Genomic DNA, 5856 nt, shown 5'->3' with positions numbered 1-5856 from the left:
GCTGGGAGGTCCTGTGCCTGGCGGATGTGTGTAATAACAGGTAATACAAGTCCTGATAATAAACTTCTCCTCTGTGTTCCCATATAAATATATGACTGAAAAAGTTTCATGACATTCATAGTTACCAACATTGTTAAAAAATGTATAGGGACACTGTTTTTGGCTGTAGGCGGAGTCTTATAATTAGGGGTGGGACATGCATTTGTAGGCGTGACAGCAAAAAAGAAAAATGGGCATGGTTTACATGGAATAGTGGGCGTGGCTTATGGGGGTGTGGTTAGAGTCTGAGATGGAGAAAGAAAGGAGAAAAGAGGGAGAGAGAAAGAAGGAGGGAAGGAAGGAAAGAGGAATGGAGGGACAGCAGGCCCAGATCCTACACCACAATAGAAATGTGTATTCCAGAGTTTAACAAATCAGCAGATAGAGATACTCCAAACACCTGGTGTTAGCGCTTCAATCATCCCAGCACCATGGTTGTTGTGGTGTCAGGATGATTGAAGCACATTATTACTATTATTACATTGTAATATAGAATGAAATCATTCAACTCACCAAAATCCTGAATCAGTGGGACCCCTGAGCATGTCACCTGCCATGTCGCCTGCCACCAGATGCCATCAGTTGCCCCCAGCAGAGTCTGTCCTTACATCAGTTGCCCCCAGCAAAGTCTGTCCTTACATCAGTTGCCCCCAGCAGAGTCCGTCCTTACATCAGGTGCCCCCAGCAGAGTCCGTCCTTACATCAGGTGCCCCCAGCAGAGTCCGTCCTTACATCAGGTGCCCCCAGCAGAGTCCGTCCTTACATCAGGTGCCCCCAGCAGAGTCCGTCCTTACATCAGGTGCCCCCCAGAAGCAGAGACCCGCCTTACAGATCTGTGTCCCTGGCAGCTGAGCCCCTCCTTACATTTGGTGTCCCCAGTGGAGCCCCTCCTTACAACTGGTGTCCCCAGCAGAGCTCCTCCATACATCAGGTGTCCCCAGCAGAGCCCCTCCTTACATCAGGTGTCCCCAGCGGACCCCCTCCTTACATCTGGTGTCCCCAGCGGAGCCCATCCTTACATCTGGTGTCCCCAGCGGAGCTTCTCCATACATTAGGTGTCCCCAGCAGAGCCCCTCCTTACATTAGGTGTCCCCAGCGGAGCCCCTCCTTACATTAGGTGTCCGCAGCGGAGCCCCTCCATACATCAGGTGTCCCCAGCAGAGCTCCTTCATACATCAGGTGTCCCTAGCGGAGCCCCTCCCTACATCTGGTGTCCCCAGCGAAGCCCCTCCTTCCATCCGGTGTCCCCAGCGGAGCCCCTCCATACATCTGGTGTCCCCAGCGGAGCCCCTCCATACATCTGGTGTCCCCAGCGGAGCCCCTCCATACATCAGGTGTCCCCAGCGGAGCCCCTCCTTACATCAGGTGTCCCCAGCGGAGCCCCTCCTTACATCTGGTGTCCCCAGCGGAGCCCCTCCTTACATCTGGTGTCCCCAGCGGAGCCCCTCCTTACATCTGGTGTCCCCAGCGGAGCCCCTCCTTACATCTGGTGTCCCCAGCGGAACCCCTCCCTACATCTGGTGTCCCCAGCAGAGCCCCTCCTTACATCTGGTGTCCTCAGTGGAGCCCCTCCATACATAAGGTGTCCCCAGCGGAGCCCCTCCTTACATCAGGTATCCCCAGCGGAGCCCCTCCTTCCATCTGGTGTCCCCAGCGGAGCCCCTCCTTACATCTGGTGTCCCCAGCGGAGCCCCTCCATACATCTGGTGTCCCCAGCGGAGCCCCTCCATACATCAGGTGTCCCCAGCGGAGCCCCTCCATACATCAGGTGTCCCCAGCGGAGCCCCTCCTTACATTAGGTGTCCCCAGCGGAGCCCCTCCTTACATTAGGTGTCCCCAGCGGAGCCCCTCCTTACATTAGGTGTCCCCAGCGGAGCCCCTCCTTACATTAGGTGTCCCCAGCGGAGCCCCTCCCTATATCTGGTGTCCCCAGCAGAGCCCCTCCTTACATCTGGTGTCCTCAGCGGAGCTCCTCCATACATAAGGTGTCCCCAGCGGAGCCCCTCCTTACATCAGGTGTCCCCAGCCGAGCCCCTCCATACACTAGGTGTCCCCAACGGAGCCCTTCCTTACATCCGGTGTGCCTGCAGCGGAGTTTCCGCTGCCATTACTGTACATTATTAGTAACAGGCCGAGGTAATCAAGATAGAGGCAGAGTCGGCGGAGTGGCTACAATAGAAATTGAGCTGCAGTGCCGCAGCTCAAATTCTATTGTCAGCTACCCGGCCGGCTCCGCCTCTTGTTCTTGGTCTTCGGTAAAATGGCAGCTGGCGGGGCCGCCAACCTTCAGCAGAGGCAACGGGGAGCCGCGAAAAATCGGGGAGAAAAAAAATTTCCCGGGACATTTCCCGGATAACGCTAAAATGGGGAAAAAGGTCCAAATCCCGGGAATATCCCGGGAAATTCGGGACAGATGATAAGTATGCTGATCTCTGTATACTGCCCTACATCCTACTACATCCCAACTTTTTGAGATGGAAACGAGGGAAACCTATTAGCAAAAGTATGTAAGTATAGGACACACCCCCTGTCACACTTTCGTAAAAGGAGAATTATACAAAAAAATTATTAGTTAAACTCACAAATTCTTTTTTTTACCACTACTATTCCTTTATATTGGCTTTTGACAGCTATAATGATCAGACCAAAATGAGGGACAAATGAAGAGGAAAGAGGGACAGAGGGACCTTGTTCCAAATCAGGGACAGTTGGGAGCTATGTCCTACTGACCTCTGTACACTGCCCTACATACTACTGACCTCTGTACACTGCCCTACATCCTACTGACCTCTGTACACTGCCCTATATCCTACTGACCGCTGTACACTGCCCTACATACTACTGAGCTCTGTATACTGCCCTACATCCTACTGACCTCTATATACTGTCCTAGATACTACTAACCTCTGTATACTGCCCACTGCCCTGTATACTGCCCATGCTACTGGCCTCTGGACACTGCCCTACCTACTACTGACCCCTGTACACTGCCCTACATCCTACTGACCTCTGTACACTGCCCTACCTACTACTGGCCTCTGTACACTGCCCTACATCCTACTGACCTCTGTACACCGCCCTACATCCTAGTGACCTCTGTACACTGCCCTACAGTCTACTGACCTCTGTACACTGCCCTACATCCTACTGACCTCTGTACACTGCCCTACCTACTACTGACCCCTGTACACTGCCCTACATCCTACTGACCTCCGTACACTGCCCTACAGTCTACTCACCTCTGGACACTGCCCTACCTACTACTGACTCCTGTACACTGCCCTACATCCTAGTGACCTCTGTACACTGCCCTACAGTCTACTCACCTCTGGACACTGCCCTACCTACTACTGACCCCTGTACACTGCCCTACATCCTACTGACCTCTGTACACTGCCCTACAGTCTACTCACCTCTGGACACTGCCCTACCTACTACTGACCCCTGTACACTGCCCTACATCCTAGTGACCTCTGTACACTGCCCTACAGTCTACTGACCTCTGTACACTGCCCTACATCCTACTGACCTCTGTACACTGCCCTACCTACTACTGACCCCTGTACACTGCCCTACATCCTACTGACCTCTGTACACTGCCCTACAGTCTACTCACCTCTGGACACTGCCCTACCTACTACTGACTCCTGTACACTGCCCTACATCCTAGTGACCTCTGTACACTGCCCTACAGTCTACTCACCTCTGGACACTGCCCTACCTACTACTGACCCCTGTACACTGCCCTACATCCTAGTGACCTCTGTACACTGCCCTACAGTCTACTGACCTCTGTATACTGCCCTACATACTACTGGCCTCTGTACTCTGCCCTACCTACTACTGACCTCTGTCATAGTTGCCAACAGTCCCGATTTTCCTGGGACAATCACGATTTTGGGACCCTCGTCCCGATTGGAGGCTGTCCCGAATCGGGATTTTCCGAATCTGATGCAAGGACAGACTCTGGCGGGGGCACCTGATGCAAGGACAGACTCTGCTGGTGGCACCTGATGCAAGGACAGACTCTGCCGGGGACACCTGATGCAAGGACAGACTCTGCCGGTGGCACCTAATGCAAGGACAGACTCTGGCGGGGGCACCTGATGCAAGGACAGACTCTGCTGGTGGCAGGCGACGTGGCTAGTGACACGCTCAGGGATCCCACTGATTCGGCATTATGGTGAGTTGAATGATTTAATTTTATATTACAATGTAATAATAGAAATAATGCGCTTCAATCATCCTGACACCATAACAACCATGGTGCCGGGATGATTGAAGCGTTAACACCAGGCGTTTGGAGTATCTTTATCTGCTGATTGTTAAACTTTCTAGAATACACATATTTTTTCTATTGTGTAGGATCTGGGGCTGCTGTCCCGTCATTTCCTTCCCCCCCTTTCCTCCTCTCCATCCCTCATTCATCTCAGACTCTAACCACACCCTCTTGAGCCACGCCCATTTAAGCCACGCCCCACCTTCGTGTAAGCCACTCCCACTTTTCAGGTAAGCCACGCCCATTTTCGCAGCGACACGCTTCGCGTGCCGCACTTATGGGTTTTTTTTGCTAAGCCACGCCTACAAACGAATACCCCGCCCCCTAATTATTGTACAGCTCCGCCTACAGCCAAAAAAGTGTCCCACATATTTTTTTTTCAATGTTGGCAACTATGCTGTGTATACTGCCCTACATACTACTGGCCTCTGTACTCTGCCCTACCTACTACTGACCTCTGTATACTGCCCTACATACTACTGGCCTCTGTACTCTGCCCTACCTACTACTGACCTCTGTATACTGCCCTACATACTACTGGCCTCTGTACACTGCCCTACATACTATTGACTCCTGTACACTGCCCTACATCCTAGTGACCTCTATACACTGCCCCACATCCTACTGACCTCTGTATACTGACCTAACTACAACTGACCTATCTACACCACTACTACAGTGATCCCCATTAGTTTCTGGGTCCTGTGCCAAGCAGCTGCTCTGCTGCTTAGTGAACACGGGAGGTCACTCGCTTGCTCGGCACAGGTGCCATTTAGAGAAAAGTTTGGATTTTCTCAGTGATTGCGAAGCATTCTCTGATTGGACGAGGTGGAGAGACAGGACAGTGACATCACAATCTCCACCTCGTGTACCCAGAGTGCATTCATTGAGAAAATGCAAAGTGTTCTCTGAACAATGCCTGTGCCAAGCAAGCAACCTGTGTTCACAAAGCAGCAGGGTAGCCACTCGGCAGGGGACCCAAAATCTTGCAGCAATCACTGTAGTAGATGTGTAGTAGCTGTGCCTACTACAATGATTTCCAGCTTCTTCAAAGATCAGCCAGGTGTGGCACATACTTGCATTACTCCAGGCAGGACCAATGTAACTATAGAAAAATATCCATACCTGACCTTCAGCTTTAAGTTTTTCTATGAAGACTTATTTGGCCAGTTCTGCTTTTCAATACAATCCACTCTATGTAAGATTGTTTGTAAATACTTCTGATATTTATGTAGAACAGTGTGTGGGGTGATTGGACCGAGGGAGAGAAAAGTCAAAAGCTGGACCTACAGTGAATACGAAACGATCACAATTCTGCTTTGTACCCCTTTTAGTGGATATGCCTTTTTTTTATGATCAGTAGTAGGGAAGAGCTTGATGTTTGGGTTGAACATACATTCGTCTCGAACAATAGGTGTTCGCCCATTCGCAGAAGAGCGAACATTATGGGGCGTTTGCGGTAAGTTTGAACGCCCCATAATGCACTGCGTGATCACAGTGCATTGCTGTATGATAATTGGCCAAAGCATGCACCTGAC

The sequence above is a fragment of the Aquarana catesbeiana genome, linkage group LG12, assembly GCF_042186555.1.
Source record: "Aquarana catesbeiana isolate 2022-GZ linkage group LG12, ASM4218655v1, whole genome shotgun sequence".
NCBI classification, from domain to species: Eukaryota; Metazoa; Chordata; class Amphibia; order Anura; family Ranidae; genus Aquarana; species Aquarana catesbeiana.
This window is presented reverse-complemented; position numbering follows the sequence as displayed.